This window comes from Zonotrichia albicollis, chromosome 11, assembly GCF_047830755.1.
Source record: "Zonotrichia albicollis isolate bZonAlb1 chromosome 11, bZonAlb1.hap1, whole genome shotgun sequence".
In the NCBI taxonomy this organism is placed as follows: domain Eukaryota; kingdom Metazoa; phylum Chordata; class Aves; order Passeriformes; family Passerellidae; genus Zonotrichia; species Zonotrichia albicollis.
The window spans coordinates 22,892,586-22,909,876 of record NC_133829.1 but is presented as its reverse complement, the minus strand read 5'-3'; the positions used below and the strand labels follow the sequence as shown (position 1 = coordinate 22,909,876).

Below are 17,291 nucleotides of genomic sequence, written 5' to 3'. Positions count from 1 at the left end.
GGGAGAATCCCCGCTGCCACAGCCAGCTTGGGCTGGGAGATGTTGGGCCATGAGATGTCAGCAGCGGGAGCACAGCCCTGGGTAGGCTCACCTGCAAAGTGAGTGTAGACTGTGTCCTGCAGGTAGGTGCCACAGCCAAAGTCAATCAGTTTGGCCTGCCCGGTGTCCAGGTCAACCAGGATGTTCCCTGGTTTGATGTCCCTGTGCAGGACCCCGCAGCTGGTGCAGTGCCGCACGGCCTCCAGCACCTGGCGGAACAGCGCCCGCGCCTCCTCCTCGGGCAGGAACCGCCGTGCCCCAATGAAACGCTGCAGGTCCTGACACTGCTCTGGCCGCTCCAGCATCATCACGATGCAGTTGGGGAGCTCGAGCCACTCCAGCAGCTGGACCACACCGGGGAAGCCAGTGGACACCTTGGCCAGCAGCACGATCTCCAGGGGTGCGCTGGTGCCGTCGGGCTGCGGGAGGAGCACGATGCCGTCACTGGGGCCGATGCCGTGCCAGGCCTGGGGAAGCCCTCAGCCAGCCCGGGATGCTCTGCGCCCTGCGCTGGCCCCACGCCCGCTCTCCCTCGGGGCGTCCAGGCGGCTCCCACCGTGCCGGGCCCCGGCTCATCCCTGGCCGGCAGCCCCGGCTGCTGGCCCCGCTCACTCACCAGCTCGCCCCAGTGCCGGACGCGGTTCCGTGGCACCCTTTTGATGGCCACCTGCAAGCCAAGGGCAACAGCGGGGTGAGCTCGCCGCCCGCACTGCGAGCCCCATCCTCCGCCCTCCGCCCTCCTCCTCCTCCATCCCCTCCTCCTGCGCCCGCCGCAGGCCCCGCCGCTCACCGGGGCGCCGTCCGAGAGCCTCGTGGCCGCGAAGACTCTGCCGAAGCCGCCGCGCCCCAGCAGCGAACCCAGCCGGTACCGCTCTTGCAGGGCCTCCTGCGCCTTCCCTGCGGGCGGGACGCGGCTGTCAGCGCTCGGCCCGGGGCCAGCAACGGCCCCCGAGCGCCCCTCACCCGCCCCGGGCCGGCCATGCCCAGGCGTTCGCTCCCAGGAACGCGGCACGGGAGGCTCGGGGCCGGCGGCCGCGCTGCCGAGCGGCGGAGCTCGGGCCGGGGAAGCCGCAGCGAAGGCGGCGGGAGCGGCCGCGCCGCGTGTGTCCTCCGCGGGTCCCAGGAGGAGCCGGGGCTGGGGCTGGGGCCGGGGCCGGGGTCGGGCTCGGGCCAGGCGGAGCCGAAGGGCGGCGATGCCGCCCCCGCCCCACGCACTGATGCCCGCCCAGCAGCGCCACCGCCAGTACGGCCAGAGCCGGGCGGAGGCGAGACCGCGGCAGGACGGCCGGGGCCGGGCACGAGGCAGCCCCGCCCGGGGCCGGGGGCGGGCCGGGGGCATGGCCCGGCCCTGCAGGGGAGAGGGAGGCGGGGAGAGGAGAGGGAACCCGGGCAAGGGACCCCGAGAGAAGGGTGCCCGACAGCGGGAAAGGGAGAGAAAGAGCGAGAGAAAGAGAAAGAACGATTTTTCTAGTCTGTCTGCTTTTGCTGCTGCCGCCGCTGCCGCCGCTGCAACTGAAGCACCGGGGCCGTTGGTCCCCGTGTCCGTTCCCCGCTCGCCCCACGAGCCCCACGTTCGAGCCCCGCGCGCTCCGGGGACAGCCTCTCCGTCTGCCCAAACACGGGAACTTTGCAGCCTTGAGCCCGGATGCAGAGCCCTGACTCCTGCACACTGGCACAGCGATCCCCTCGCTCACTGCTGTGCATTGTCCTTGCTGAGGGTCAGACACTGTCGGGCCACCTTCCCTTGGGGTAGGATTCCTACCTGAGCCCAGCACTGCACTCACACCTCCTGTGTTGTTTTCCAGTAAAAACAGGGGAAGGAAAACTGTGTGTGGCTCATGGTATTTTAGAGTGTCTAAAAATCACTAAGTCACCGATCTTAGAGGTGCTGTGCATCTGGAATTACTGGGATGGAGATGCAGTGCAACATGGAAAAGGGGAGCATAGAAATAAATAGAGGAAAGCATCTTTGATTGTTTCTTTCATTTTCATTTCCCTTCTGGAAAGTTTCCATTTTCCAGGAATCTTCTCCTGTCTGCTCATGGAGAACAAGGTCAAGCTTCTCTCACAAGATTTTCCACCAGGAAATTAGGCCACTGGTGAAATTTTCATGATGACTGTTTGTGCTGGCTTAGGACAAATTTTGGGAGGAAATCTCCAAAAGGGGTCCGTCTAGAAAGCAAGTTCAAGCGGCCCCTCCCCCTACTAGTTCCGGAAAACACTTCCCTGGAGAAAAGTGAAAAAAACCCAGTTTATTCAACAAGTAAAGTATTCACAAGTATGAAAAATGAATAATATTAAATAAGACATCAGACAGTGCTGAAGAGATGGCAAATTCAGAAAGTCCTTTTTGTGGGTTGCAGTTGGCTCGCTCAGTCTCTTCTAAGTCCCTCTGGTGCTGGAATGCAGTGTCCCAGAGCTCGGTGGGCCACAGGTGTGAGGTGCCGGTGTTTTTCTGGGTTTTCAGTCCAGAGCAGGTTTAAACAGTTCCAAGAAAAAAGAAAGTCACAGTCCAAGGAACTTCTCTGCCCCAGCTAGCTAAAAAAAGTTGTTAGGCCTGGCCTGTGAAGGCACCGGGAAATTTCCAAATCTGGGCACTGGCATTGCCAGCAAACACAAGATCTGGATAATGCTGGTGCCCGAACCTGGAAATTTCCAAATTTTGGCTTTCTGTGCCAGGAAATCACTAGGTTTGGTCTGTGCCAGCACCAGGAAGTTTTCAGATCTGGGTGCTGTCGCTGCCAGCAAACACCAGATCTGGGTGGTGTCATTGGCAGCAACAGAAATCTGCCAGATTTGGGCTCTGCTGGCACCGGGAAATTTCCAAATCTGGGTTCTGGTGCAGGAAACACAAGATGTGGGCGGTGCCAGACCCAGGAGCAGGAAGCTGCCAGGTTTTGGATTTCTGTGCCAGCAAATTGCTCCACTTGGGCTGTGCCAGAATAGGGAAATTTCCAGATCTGGGCACTGGCAGTGCCAGCAAACAGCCCATTTCAGGCTCCAGGCTCCAGGAAGGACTGGATCTGGATGCCTTCCTCTTTTCTTTCCTTCTTTGTTTCCTTCTTTCTTGGGATCCTGCTGCCAGCAAACTCCAGATTGGGTGGTGCTGGCAAGGGGAAATTGCCAGGTTTTAGCTTTCTTTGCCAGCAAATTCTGGACATGGGTGGTGCCAGAAGAGGGAAATTGCCAGAGGTGGGCACTGGCAGGGCCAGCACACACCAGATCTGGGTGGGGAATGTGCCAGGACCAGGAAATTGCCAAATGTTAACTTGCAATGCCAGCATATTTCTTGAATTATGCTGTACAGGAACCTGAAAAATTCTGGATCTGGGCACTTGTGGTGCCAGCAAACACAAGATTGGGTTGCTGTAGGTACCAGGTATTTGCAAGGTTTTGGCTTTCTTTGCCAGAAAGTACTTGATTTGGGCTGTGCTGGCACCGGGAAATTCCCGCATCTGGGCACTGGTGGTGCCAGCAAACACTGGATCTTGGCATTGCCAATGACGGTAGCAGGGAATTGCCAGATTGTGACTTTCTTTACCAGAAAATTGCTGGACTTGGCTCTGCCAGAACAGGGAAATATCCAGATATGAGCACTGCCAGTGGCAGCAAACACCAGGACTGGGCACCTGTATTGGCATCAGGAGACTGCCGGATTTTGGCTTTCTGTGCCAGCAAATTGCTGCACTTGGGCTATGCCAGCACTGGGAAGCTGCTGGGTTCTGGCTTTCTTTGCCAGAAAATTGCTGCATTTAGGTTTTGCTGACACTGAGAAATTTCCAGATGCTAATTTTCTGTGCCAGCAAACTGCTGGAATTAGGCTGTGCAGGCATCTGAAACATGCCCGATCTGGGTACTGGCGGTGTCAGCAAACCCGAGATCGGGTTGCTGTAGGTACCAGGTCTTTGCTTGGTTTTGGCTTTCTTTGCCAGCAAGTTGCTGCACTTGGGCTGTGCCAGAATAGGGAAATATCAAAATCTGGGAACTGGCAGTGCCAGCAAACACCACATTTTAGGAAGGACTGGATCTGGACCCGTTCCCTCCCTGCCTCCCTCCCTCAACAGGCGTCAGAATGGCTGGACAGCAGCCAGGCAGAAAGGGACCTGCAGGGACTGATGGACAGCAGGCTGGACAGGAGCCAGCAGTGTGCCCACCTGGGCAAGGAGGCCAATGGCTCCTGGCCGGGATCAGGAATGGTGTGGCCAGCTGGAGCAGGGCAGGGATTCTTCCCCTGTGCTCAGCACTGCTTGGGCAGCACCTCGAGTGCTGTGTCCAGTTCTGGGCCCCCAATTTAGGAAGGACATGGAGGGGCTGGAGCATGTCCAGAGAAAGGCAACAAGGCTGGAGAGGGGTCTGGAGCACAAGTCCTGTGAGGAGCAGCTGAGAGAGCTGCGGTTGTTTATCCTGGAGAAGAGGAGGCCCAGGGGAGACAAGGCAGTGTCAGGGCACAGGGTGGACTTGATGATCTCTTTGGCTTGTTCCACCATTGCTGATTCTGTGCTTCTCTGAAGCCACCCATGGAGCAGCTGCAAGATGAGCCCTGGGCCTCCTCTTCAGGAGCTCCAGCAGCCCAGGTCCCTCAGGTTCTCCTGCCAGCCCCAAAGCCCATCCTGTCAGTCCTGCTGAGCCTCTGCAGCTCCTCCTCACTGCCCAGAACAGGGAGCCCCAGAGCCAAACACAGCAGCCCAGATGTGCCCCCTGGCCTGGGGTGCCTCTGGCAAGGGAGCAGCACCAGGCAGTGCAGGAGCCTGCCGATAATTCCTGCAGCACTTGTAGGATGGTCCTGCTCCCCAAGGGACGTTCCCATGGTGCCAGGTCAGGGAGGGAACAGGGGTGGGCAGTGGTAAGAAGTTTGTATCAGGAAGAGGAAAGAAGGCAAAGGTGAAGCAGAGGAAATGCTGAGGGCAGTTTGGGGGTGGTTGCCACGCAGCCCTGGCTGTGCGTAACAGCATCTGCAGTGGGACAGAAAACTCCCAGCTGATGGGAACAAACTTTCTGGCTGAGTGCAGAGGCCAGGACAAAGCTGAGTGGTTTCCCTGGTGTCCCCCAGCCCTTGCTGGCCCCAGGGGCTGATGGCATTTGTGATCCCTCAGGCTCATGTCCCCACACCAACAGCATGGGGTGCTCCCCCTGCTCTGTGCAATGCAAACAGGGGCTGCTGAGGCAGTGCTGCCGTGTCTGTGCCTGCAAGGATGGGGCACCTGTGTGAGCTGGGGGAGAGGCCAGGGCTGCAGAGGGGGGATGTTGTTGGCAGCTCCATGAGGACGCTCTGGGACGCTGCCCTGGGCTGTCCAGCGCACTGGGGATGGATCAGCCCCTGCTCTGCTGCTCCTTCCCGTCTGCCCCAAGGCCCTTGCAGAGCACCAGCCATGCTGCCCTCAGCTGCCATGGCAACCAATGCCTGGTCCCGTTGTGATGGTTGGTGGCCATGGAAAGCTGCCCTGGGCCCTTGCTCAGGGCTGGTGTCAGTGCCCAGAGCCAGAGGGGATCCCTTGCGGGGGGCTGTGCCATGGCCACCTGCCCTGTGCCGCGCTGGCCGCTCAGGCACCAGGAACCAGCAGCCAACGGCACTGCCAGGGCCAAAGGCCAGGTCAGCCAGACAGAAAGGGGCAGGGCTGGGCACTGTTTCCAAGGCAACCGGCACTGGGGGGGACACCTGGGTCACCTGGCCTGGCAGTTGCCATGGAAACCCCTGGCAGGGACTGAGGGCACAGCCCCTGGCACTGAGACACTGCTGGGCCGGGTGCTGAGCACAGGGCTGAGCACGCAGAGATGGTTTTGTTCTTGCTGAGCTGCAGCACAGCCAAGGCCTGTCCTGCCCCTCGTCAGCCACGCTGGGGAGGGGCTGGGGCTGCGGGGGAGCTGGGCAGGGGACACAGCCAGGACAGGGGACCCCAACTGAGCCCGGGCATAGCCCAGACCAGAGCACATCATGCTCAGGGTGTGAAGGGGGGAACAGGGAGGAAGGGGGAAATTTTGGAGTGAGGGCTTTTGCCTTCCCAGGGAACACTTAGGCAAGAGGGGGCCCTGTTTCACCAGTGGGCAGGGTCACTGCCAAAGACACAGACACCAACTTAAGGAATTGTGTCATTTATATCATGCACAGCTGCAAAGCGTTACAAAAGGATAAACTCAGCAAAGCACATCATCATTAGCAAAGAATTACAAAGGAAAATCAGCAATCCATCATAACTCATCGTTACGTTTTGATGACCAATCCCTTGGTGAAACACTAGAGGTGTTTGTGGCAGACAAAGATTCTGGCTGACTATCAAGGTACACCTTACAGACATCAGTAGTACTTTAGTGACACCGTTCTTCATTCTTTTTTCTCAATCTCATTCCAGTTAGGAACAAGAATTCTGTTGTCCCTGGAGCTGGCACCTTTTTAATTCCAGAATAATGCCCCCAGGCCCTTTGCTGTTCAGCTTTACCATGCTTTCTGTGGCTAACAAGGCTTGGGGGGCCCTTTCCCCTCTGGCTGGAAGGGGCCCGGTCCCAGTCCCTGAGGGGCACCCAGGCTCCTGGATGGAATTCCTGTGCAATTGGAATGGAATGGAATGGAATGGAATGGAATGGAATGGAATGGAATGGAATGGAATGGAATGGAATGGAATGGAATGGAATTACTGTGACATCCCTCAGTGTCACAGCAGCCTTCACATGCAGCCCCGTGGATCAGAGCAATTCCTAAAGGGGCCCTTGGGGCAAACAGGGAGATCTGGTCTGGCAGCATGTGTTAAACAATATAAACAATGGATACATATTGTTTACACATATGTGTATACACATATATGCCCACATATATATGTGAATATATTTATATATGAAATATATAAATGTGTATATATATATATGTATGTCTTATTATACTATAAATATGTATATAGATATTTATTATATCTATATTTCACTTGTACAAATGCATATCAGCTCAAGATTAAAACCTTCTTCTGTTGCTCCATGTGGGAGCATTCCAACAATAATTGTTCCTTCTGAAGGTGCTGTTTCCTATGCATTCTCAACAAATTCATCTTTGTCTGCCCAAACCCACAAGGTCTTTTCCTTTTCCATTTGAAATTTTTGGATGCATTTGAAGCCATCCAGGGGTGCAGCTTCTTTTACCGGACTGCCCCACTGCTCACACAGGGCTCCAACCTCAGCCCACTCCAGAGCCAGGGAACTCCAGGGAAGGGCTTCCCAGCTGGGAATTTCTGAGGGGACTGATTCCTCACATTGACACTGAACAAGTGACATTTTGTTGGGATCTGGCCAGACTGTGCCAGTTTTGTTTTACCAGTGGGCAGGGTCAGCACCAAATTCCTTCAGACTCCAGCTGAAGGAATCAGTGTCATTTCCTGCAGTTCAGAGCAGCAAAGAATCACCAAAGGAGCAGCTCAGCAATGCACCCAACTATCCCCACCAAAGATTGCCTGCAGTGATTAACAAAGATCCAGCAGCATTTACCCTCAGCCTTTACCATCCCCCAGACCCACACAGCAGCTGGGGAAGCTGTCACAGCCAAGGGCTGCAGAGCCACTCCTGGGCACTGGCAATTCCTGCAGGTGCCTCCAGCCCCAGGTGAGGCTCCAACCCCGCTGGGAGAGGGCCCAGCTCTGACAGTGCTGAATGAACAAACTGACAGCAGTGCTAGTGTGGCCACATCTGCTTTCATCCTCCTCTTGGGTCCCTCCCAGAGCCTGGCCAGGGCTCAAGGAGGAACCAAGGGAGGTGACTTTGACCATACAGCCCCAAACCAGGCCAGATGTCAGATTTCACGGCCTTGTCTGGCTTCTAAATACACAAAGGTCAATACACGTTTCACTAATGAGTGGCTACATCTATCACAGCGCTAATGACCATGCATATCTCATTAGGGAGCAGATACAAAGATAACCTTTGCTTGGAAGGCTCATCCAGAGGCCACCTTTGGCGCAGGGCCTGCTGTCCAGGCCTCACTCAGGGCTGGTGTCCAGGCCTTGGCACTTCAGGGACGTGGTTTAGTGCTGGGCTTGGCACTGCTGGGTGAGCAGCTGCACTGGGTGAGCTCAGAGGGCTTTTCCAACAGAAAGGATTCTGCAATTCCATGATTCTATCCACTGCATTCAGTTGGGGCTATTTTAGCAGCATTCCTTTGCTCCAAAAGTTTCCTCTTGCCCAGCTCCTGGGACCTGAGGCTTCAGGTCCTTCAGCTCCTGGTGCTGAGCTGCTCATGCTGAACGCGAGGACTCGGAGAGAAGAACACAGTCCATGCAATTCCTTCTGGGACATGGAGAGGGGAGGCTGTGTAAGCAGGAGCATTGTTTGCTGTGGCCTCCTCTCTGCCCTTCACGCCTTTCAGCGCTTTGAACCAGCCAAGAGCTTTCTCCAAGAGTGCAATGGAGCAGCTGTTCCTGCTCCCAGGCCTGGCTCTCTCCAGTCTCTGCCCTTGCCTGGTTCTGTCCCTCTTGCTGTGCCCTCTGTTCCCCCAGGGCTCGCTGGCTGCTGCCCAGGACTGTGGCACTGGCACAGATCCAGTGCTCCAGAGCCTCCTTTCTGTGCCCTTGGACCTGCCTGGGCACAGCAGCCTTTTCCATCTGGAAGCTCCCCGTGGACAGGGAGTGCCCAGCTCCGTTCCTTGCACAGCCTCCAGTAGTCCAGGGCTGCCATCTCCAGTCCCTGCTGGCACTGGGGGCTCCCAGGTGCCTCAGGCTGCTGTGACACCGCTGCACACGGGAGGGAAGAGGGGCAGGGGCTGTGCTCAAAGTCAGCTCCATGTGCTGCTGCTGCTGCTGCTGCTGCTGCTGCTGGGGGGTCATTTGTGCAGCCCTGGTCCAGAGTCAGGGATCAGACCCTGCCAGTCTCTTCCAGCCCTGGCTGCTCAGAGTTTGGGCCTTGGAGCCTCAGGTGGCCAAAAGCAGCTGCTGCTGGTCCCTCTGTGTGCCCGAGTTCAGCAGTGCTGCTCCATCAGTGTGTGGCCAGCAACGGGGAAAAGCCTCAGCCCTGCAGGGCCAGGAGCTGCCGGGCTCTGCCTGAGCAGCTCAGCCAGCAGGAAGGGAGCTGCTCCACAGGGGAACCAGGAGCAAAGGACATTCCTTTGATAGGACATGTTTTCTTCTGAAAGGAGAAAAAAGGAAAAAGCTAAAAAATAGGTAAATTGTAAAAGATAGGAACAAAATCCAAGTGTTAGTGAAAAAACATAACATAATAACATAGTGAAAAAAACAAAACATAAAGGCAATGTTACATTCTTTGCATTAAGAGGTAAATGATCTTTTGGAAAAGAGAACTCAGTTATTTCCATTGTAAATGTGCTGATGACATGGATCCATCTTTGTGACCTCAAAAGCCTCTTAAAAGATTTTGGGCTTTGTTTCCAACACTGGTATTTGAAATTGTAGTCAAAGCAAGAGAAAATTGCTTAGTGCCCTTCCAGCTCCAAGCAGGACTGGGAATGGAAGCTCTGTCAAAACCCAAATCCTTTAGAAGATGACCTTCATTCTCAGCCTGGAAACGAGCTGCACATTCCCTTTGAAACTGTCAGGGATTTCTTAGAGACAGAAAGTCCCACTGACAGCTTTTTGCTCTGGTTTGGCAGTGCAGAAGGGCAATTCTCCATCCACCAGCTCCAGACTGCACTGCCTCAGGAGCACGGCCCACTCACCAGCTTTGGCCCACTCACGGCACTGCTAGAGGAGGAAGAAAGTGCAATTGCACAATTCCAGCCAATCAAGAAGGAAGAATGGGACACACAGAACACCCTGTACAGATCCAGGCATTCAGCTGGGACTGTGGAGAGTTTGGGTCCTTGCCAGTTGGATGTGTGTCCCCAGCTGCAATCTCTGGGCCTGCAGCAGAGTCTCACTCACCTGCCAAAGCAGAAAGCTCAGGCACTGTGCTTGCAGCGGGCTCGTCTGATGCAGAGCTGTCAGAGCAATGTGAGGGCAGAGCCAGCCCAGCTGGGCCCTGGGCTGAGCCCAGCAGAGCCCTGGCAGAGCCCAGAGCAGCCTCAGCACCCGCAGAGCCCGGCTGCAAGGAGAGAAAGCAGAAAGTGCCCGTCAGCTGAGGGCTCCTGTGCCCTTGTGCCAAGGCCTGTGGTGCCCAGGCCATGCTGGCTGTACCCAGAGCTGTGCCCAGAGCTGCCCATCCCTGCTGCCTTTGGCACAGAGCAGGAGGGCAGCACATGTGCCCAGCCTGCAGCCAGCCACAGCACATCCAGCCCTCAGCAGCTGCCCAGAGCAGGATGCTCCTGTGCTCGCTGCCAGCTCCCAAAAGCTCTGATCCCACCCTGCCAAGCACACAGGGACCCACCTCACGCCAGCCACGGCTGGAAGAAAAGCTGCTCCCAAACCATGTCCTTAGCCTTCTCCAAAGGCACGGCCCATCCACGCCACAGCTGCTCCCAAGCACTTCCCCATCCACACTGGGCCTTCTCGAACGCTTCCTCTGGAAAAACAAACAACACATTATTGAAAAGAGGTTAGATGCAAAAAGGGAAAACAAGAAAAACAGTAAAAACTCCCATCTCTGTCAGGGTCTTGAGGAAGGCCCAACCCCTGAATGCCAGGGAAAAACCCAGCCATGGGTGAGGGAAGCCCACACTTTCTCTCTTCCCCCTTGCACTGCCCCCCAAAATCACAGTGACTCCAAAGCAAACAAGGGCAGTGGAGCAGCCCAAGCCCTTCCTTGCCTGCACAGCAAAGCAGCTGTGCACAGGTTCTGGAGCCCCACCTCTGCTCCCACCATGGGGTTGGTTTGTGTCGGGCTGGCTGCCCCAGCCCCAGCCCAGCCCGGGGCACGGTGGGTGCTGGGGGCTGTTGGCAGGCCCAGGAGCCCACTCCCATTTCGTACCCACCCCAGCCCATGCCCCAGCCCTGCCAAAAGCAGCTGGGCAGTGACTGAAGAATGAGTTGCATCTGCCCCAGCAAAGGGGGAACCTTTGGTTCCCAGCAAGGCTGGGCCATGCCCAAATCTGGCAGAATTTCCCCGGCTGGGGACTCATCTGCAAATTCCCTGCAGAGTTTGGCTTTGAAGAAGGTGCCAGAATCAAAGTCCATCACCTTCAGCCTCCAGTGGCCAGGCTGAGGAAGAGCTTCTCATTCTTGATGTCACCCTCGCTGTCCCCAGCAGCAGCAGCAGCAGCAGCAGCAGCAGCAGCATCCCCACCCGGTACAGCTTCTCCAGGGGCTCCTTCTCCTTCCCTGCGGGCAGACCAGGCTCTCAGGGCTCTGCCCAGGGCCCCAGCTGTCAGGGAACCAGGACAAGCAAAACCAGATGGAATGGATACTCCAGGGACCTGGAGAACCATTCCCAGCAATTGGGAAAATCCTAGGTGCTCCATGCACCCATAGATGCGGTCTCCAAATCTGCCCCAAAATTGGGTCCAGCTTTTAGAGGCTATAAAGAGCAAGTCCAAGTGACTTGATGATATTTTTAGCCCAGAAAGCCCTGCAGCTGATGGCACACTTCACAATCAGCAGGGGACACAGCTAGGCCAAAGCCCAGACCTCTGCTGGGAGGCTTTCTCCTCAAATACTCATCAGACAAACCTCCATGCAAGTCACTTGGGAAGGTTTCTTCAAATGATATATTTCTGGCACACGACTACACAGGGTTATGGGAAAGATTCTAAAGCAGCTGCTGTGGAGTCAAAGAGGCAGCACTAAGGGTCCTTGTCATCTCTTTGTAGCTAAATCCCACTCTGCAGGAGCTGAAGGAGTTTGGAATGAGCTAGAGAGTGGACCTCTAAGTTTTTTACATGATGCCATTGCATTTTCTTCACTTCTACACAGACAGGAAGGGTGAGTTTGGCTCACATCTCCACCACATGGCTCACAGGGCCGCAAGACTTGTAGTTACAAGAGCTTTGAAGGATTTCTTGGCCAAGAAGATGCTGCCAACAAGGATATTTGTGGTTTGGAGCCAACCCTTCAATATTTCGTCTTAGGGACTCATGCTACAGTGTAAGCTTCCTTAGCCAATCATGTTATGACACACAAACTCACAGCACTGCATCCTAAGCTTCTTGTTTTCCATTTTAACTACTTGTATTTTTTTTAGATCTTGGACTCTAAAACTCTAAACTTTCCTCTACTTCAACATTCCTCCCCGTGTCTCTGCTATAAACTAGAAATCTGCATTCTCGCTTCTAGCACCTAAGTTTGGAAGCCCTTTCCAAGGTCTCAGACCAAATCCTGGGTTTAATTCTAAGCTTTGCTGACAAGACCAAAGGTCTGAGATTTCCCTGCATTTCAGTTTCCAACAACACTGATGCTGTTAGTTCCACAGTGCCCGGGATCCCTCTCGCAAGTCAACTCTGTCAGGATCAAGGCGGCTGCTGGGGGGCTGCTTGTGGCCTCTGACAGCCCATTGCTCAGGGCTTGCCAGCGCCCCAGCCCCTCAGGGGCTGCCCCAGCCCGGCCAAGCTGCCCAGCAGCAGCGCCACAGCCCCACAGCAGCTCCAGAGCAGCCCCGTCCAGAGGCACCTGGGAGCTCTCAGCAAGGCAGCCAGCAGCACACGGGCAGGAGGACACGAATGGCGCTTCCTGCCTGGCACAGGGCTTGTGGCCATCTCCAGTCACCGCTCTGGCAGGGATCCCCGCAGCTCTGGCCTCTGCCCAGCCGCTCTGTGGGCAGCCCAAAGGCTTCAGCAGAACCACCAAAGGCCAAGGGGCTTCTGGCCATTTCCCCTTGCCCGCTGCACATGCCTGGGCAGCTGGCTGAGCACAAGCACCCTTTTCCCCCTGCAGGGCCTCAGGACCCCTCAGCCTGCTGTGCTGCTGAGCGCAAGCACCCTTTTCACCCTTTCCTGCCTCTTGCCCTGCAGACCTGGGCAGCAAAGAAAAGCTCCTGGCAGTCTGTGTATCAAAATACATTCTATAATTATTTACAGTAATCTATAATAATAATAATATATATAATTATCTACACCCTATAATTTATTTATTTTCAATATAGATAAAACAATGAAAAGAAGAACAGAAAAATATTAAAGAAAAGGAAAATTACCCCTGGCTCAGGTTGCCCCAGCAAAGACAGCCTCCAGGATCAGCTCTTCTCCTAAGTCTTCCGGCAGCACAGCCAGCCGAGCCCGGAAAGACGAGGCCGAGTCCTCCATGCCCTGTGCAGCTGATCCTGCAGCCTCTGGATGGTGGAATATCGCCCACGCTGTATTTCCCCCAGGACATGCAGCGTTTCAAGTGCCAGCTGCGACATGGCACTGCTTGTGTCCTCCGTCAGGCGTTCAAGGGCTGCAAGAGAGAGGAACAGAGGCACGGTCAGAGCCGGATCTGCAGGGAGCCCAGGAGAGCCCCCTGCCAGAGCCATCCCAGCCAGCTGTTGCCATGGCCAGGAGGGAGCAGGGAGCAAGGGGATCAGCCAGAAGCTGCTGGCCACGAATGGCCCACGGGGCCCTGAAAGCTCCGTGTGCTCTGCCCAGGGGAGAAGAGCCCTCCGCAGCCGGGACAGGGCTTGCAGCTGCCCTCGGCAGCCCGCGCTGGCAGCCCGCTGCCCTCACTCACTCACCAGTGCAGATCAGCTGCAGCTCTTGCTGCTGCCCCCTCAGGTGCCGCCCGGCCATGCCTGTGAACACAGAGCCTGTCACGGCCCCAGCGGCACAGCTGCCTGCCAGCGGCGCTGCCGGCGCTGTGGCCACACGGGCTGCTGGCCCGGCGGGGCTCAGCCCGGCCCTTGCCGCACGCTGCCGCCCCAGGGCACGGCTGCCAGAGGGCGGCAGCAGCAATACCCGGGCCAGGCGGGGCTCCACGGCGCCGAGCCCGGCTGGCGCTGCCGGGGCAGCAGGCGGGGCCGGGGCCGAGCTGCGGCGGGCCGGGCCGGGCCGGGGAGGAGCCCGGGCTCGGGACTCACCCATGAACCTGACGGCCGCCTCTCGCAGGGACTCCTGTGGGCTCTGCAGGTAGTGCAGTGCCCGGCGCAGGTGCTCGGCCGCTCGGCTCCTGTCCTGTGCCAGCTGGAGAGAGCGGCAAGAGGGAAGGGTTGGCGCGGGCTCAGCCCCTGGGCCGGGCGCTGCCTGCGCCCAGCGCCGGCCTCCCCTGCTCGCACAGCCCTGAGGCGCGGCCAGCAGCCGCGGGCCAAGGGCTCCCGAGGGCAGGGGGCAGAGGGCCGGCTGCTGCCCGGGGAGCCGCGGTGCCGCCCCGCAGCCCCGCCAGGCCGGGGCTCCATGGGTACCCGGCTTGGGGCCACGGGAGCCTGGAGAAGAGCCCGCCCGACCTCTGGCTGCAGCAGCGGGCAGGGGCACGCACAGGTGCCAGCCCCGCACACTGAGCACCGCCCTCAGGGGCCTTCTCCAGGCTGAGGCTGGGGCATGCAGGCCCTCCTTACCAGGAGCTCAGTGAACTTCAAGAGTTTCTCTTTCTTCACAGTTTTTTCAAGATCTTTCCTTTTCAGGAACTTGACTGCACAAAGCAGCGTTTCCCGAGAAGTCTAGAGAGCAGCAGAGATGCGGACATGGTCCCACAGCCCAGGGCACAGGAGCTGCAGCCTGGAGGAGGCTGCGGTCCAGCAGGTGCAGGGCAGGAGGCAGCCGAGCCCCCTGCCAGGGGGACAGCAGCAGCCCACAAGTCCTCACCTGTGCCACACGCAGATTCTCATCATGGCAGTGGAAGAGCAGTGGGAGCAGGCTCTGACACACTTGTGTCATCAGGGGTTTTTTTCCTTCTTCTTCTACAGCAGAAATCAAGGTGTGAAAGACAATCATGGAGAGCTGCTGCACCTGGCTATCACTCTGTAGAACAGGAAGGCAGCAAGAGCTCAGAATCAGCTGGTTCTGGCCCACATTGGCACAGGCCTGCATCTGCACAGGGCACCAAGTGTCCGGGCAGCAGCCAGTGGCCGTGGCTGGGGGCACAGAGCCTTACATAGTCAAAGAGTGGCAGGAACACCTTAGCCAAATGCAGGGCAATGGGACTGGGTATGCGGGCACCATTATCCAGGAACAGATAGCCCAGTAGCATGGTGGTCATCCTGAGCCGCAGGAGCTCCACGAGCCTTTCAGTCAGGCTCCACATTCTTTCGGCCTGTGTGGAACACGACTTTGTGAAAGGCCACCCTGCTGCCACAGGGCCCAGAGGCCAAAGGCCTGTCCTGAAGCACTGGGGCAGCTGAAGCGGGAGGCAGGAGAGCTGGGAGCAGCTGCCACAGCGCCCAAAGGCCAGGCAAGGCCAAGCGACTGCGTTGCCCAGCCCCATGCTGCCTGCACGGCTTCAGCCACTTCCCTCTTCTCACCAGCGGGGAATGGTCCCTGAGTGGGAGGAGGGCCCTGAGCAGCTGGCTGCCAATGTCTGCACGGTCCCTCTGCAGGTGCCATGACAAGACAAGATCCATGATGCTGTCCCTGCATTCCCTCAAGTCCAGGCACTCGAGGACCTGAAAGGCACAGGGCAGTGACGGGGGAGCCGGCCGGCCGGCAGGAGCCCAGAAGCGCACAGGGCCGGGCCCAGGCAGCAGCACAGGGCACGGGCACTGTCCTGGCAGCTGTGGCTGCGAGAGGCCAGAGGGCTGGGAGGCTGCTCAGCCAGGCAGCGCTGGCCATCAGGCTCACCTCCACAAGGAACGCCAGGGCAGGGAAATCCCAGTATGGCATCTCTTTGCTGAGCATCTCAAGGAGGCAGCATAAGATCCTTTTACACAAGGGCCTGGATGCATGGCGCATCTCCCTGGAAGGTGGAAAATGTCACTAAGACCTTGAGCCGGGGGGGGAAGCCTCTCCCAGCACTGACTCACATGGTTCTTGTCCTTCCCCACCACCCACTGCCAGGGGACCTGGGCCCTTTGAGATGTGGCCGCTCCTGGGCACCCCCTTTCCCAGCCTTTTCCAGTCTGCTTGGCTGTCCCTCGTCCCTTTGGCCCACAGCCACGGGGACCATGTGGGACAGCCTGGGCACAGGGCACAAATGCCAGGAGCAATGAGGAGAAGGGGGTGTCTCACCTGGCCAGCAGAGCCACGGCAGAGTGGTGGGTATCAACGCAGAGCAGCGTGTCCCAGCCACGCTTGCCTTCCATTGACACCACCACCTGCTCACACTGGAGAAGGCAGAGCAGGGACTTCAGGGTCTGCACTGCAAACCTGTGGGCAGAGAGCAAAGCCCAGGTCACACTGGGAGCACTGGCTCCTTCACAGGCCATGTGGCAGGGACAGAACGAGTGGGATGGAGCACCTGTTGGGGCTGGTGGCAAGGCCGTGCTCTTCCTGGCATTGCTTCCAGAAGGTATCAACCTCCTCTGGCATCTCTTCTGTGCTGAAGAACACTTGGAAGAGCAGATGCACAAACAGGTGGGGGAAATGTGGCGCCACTATACGTGGGACAGGGGCCTCCTGAAGGATCTTCCACATCACCAGGGTTGCCTGCAAGGGACAAAGCCCCCCGAGACAGCGCTCAGTGCCCAGGTGTCCGTGTGGCAGGGCCCAAGCTTAGCAGGGAGAGGCCCCGAGAGACCTTGGCAGGGGGAGCATGGGGCCTGGTGGGCCTGAAGCTGCCCCTGGGGCAGGTTTCAGGCCAGCACCTGAGGCAGGGAGATGCAGTGGGGGAAGGAGAATGGAGAGCTGCTGGAGAGGCAGCCTTGGGGCCAGCAAAGGCCAGTTGCAGAAACTCACAGCCAGGCCAAAGACACCCGTTTTGTCCCTATCGGAGGTGCACATGCTGTGCTCTGGCCAGCTCCCCAGCACATCCAGGAGTATCAGTTGCACTGCCTCCGCAGTCCTGAGCGAGCCCATGATGGTCTTCCACATGGTCAAAGCAGCTCTGTAGGGTTAGAGCTCTGTCTCAGGGGGGGTCTCAGACACGGCACCGTGGCCTGGGCATCCCTGGGGGCCCAGGCTGACCACGGGCTCTGCCTCTGCCTACTGGCCCTGGCCAGCAGCAGCCAGGCAGCCCAGCCCTGTGGAGACAGAGCCCTTAGGGGCAGCAAGGCAGCATGGCAGCAGGCTCGGTGGCTGACGTGCCAGGGTTGGGAAAGGGAGCAGCCAGAGGGCCCTGGTACTCTCTGTTGCTCAGACACCTGGGACAGGTGGTACAGGCTGATGGGCTGGGAAGGCCTGAGCCCTGTGGGCAAGTGGGCCCCATACCTGTCACAGGACGGGGCCACACGCAGGAGCGTCATGACTGCATCACCCGGGTGTGCTGCAGTGAGATTCAGCAGGGCCTTGTCCAGCCTGTGCTCGGTAGAATCATTGGTCATGAGCCAGCGGTGAATGTACCTCACCATGGCGGGCACCTGGAGAAGGCACAGGGAGACTTGGAAAGCTGCCAAAGGGA

General features: G+C 57.8%; 1 long non-coding RNA gene across 1 annotated transcript; it reads right to left on the bottom strand.

Annotated features, from left to right (window-relative positions):
- Nucleotides 1-14,903: 14,903 nt before the first annotated feature.
- Nucleotides 14,904-15,683, bottom strand: LOC141730535 (uncharacterized). Its single transcript, XR_012582050.1, has 3 exons — nucleotides 15,578-15,683; nucleotides 15,262-15,402; nucleotides 14,904-15,053 (listed from the first exon to the last, which is right to left on the bottom strand). It is a non-coding gene; the product is annotated as an uncharacterized LOC141730535 (long non-coding RNA).
- Nucleotides 15,684-17,291: the final 1,608 nt, after the last annotated feature.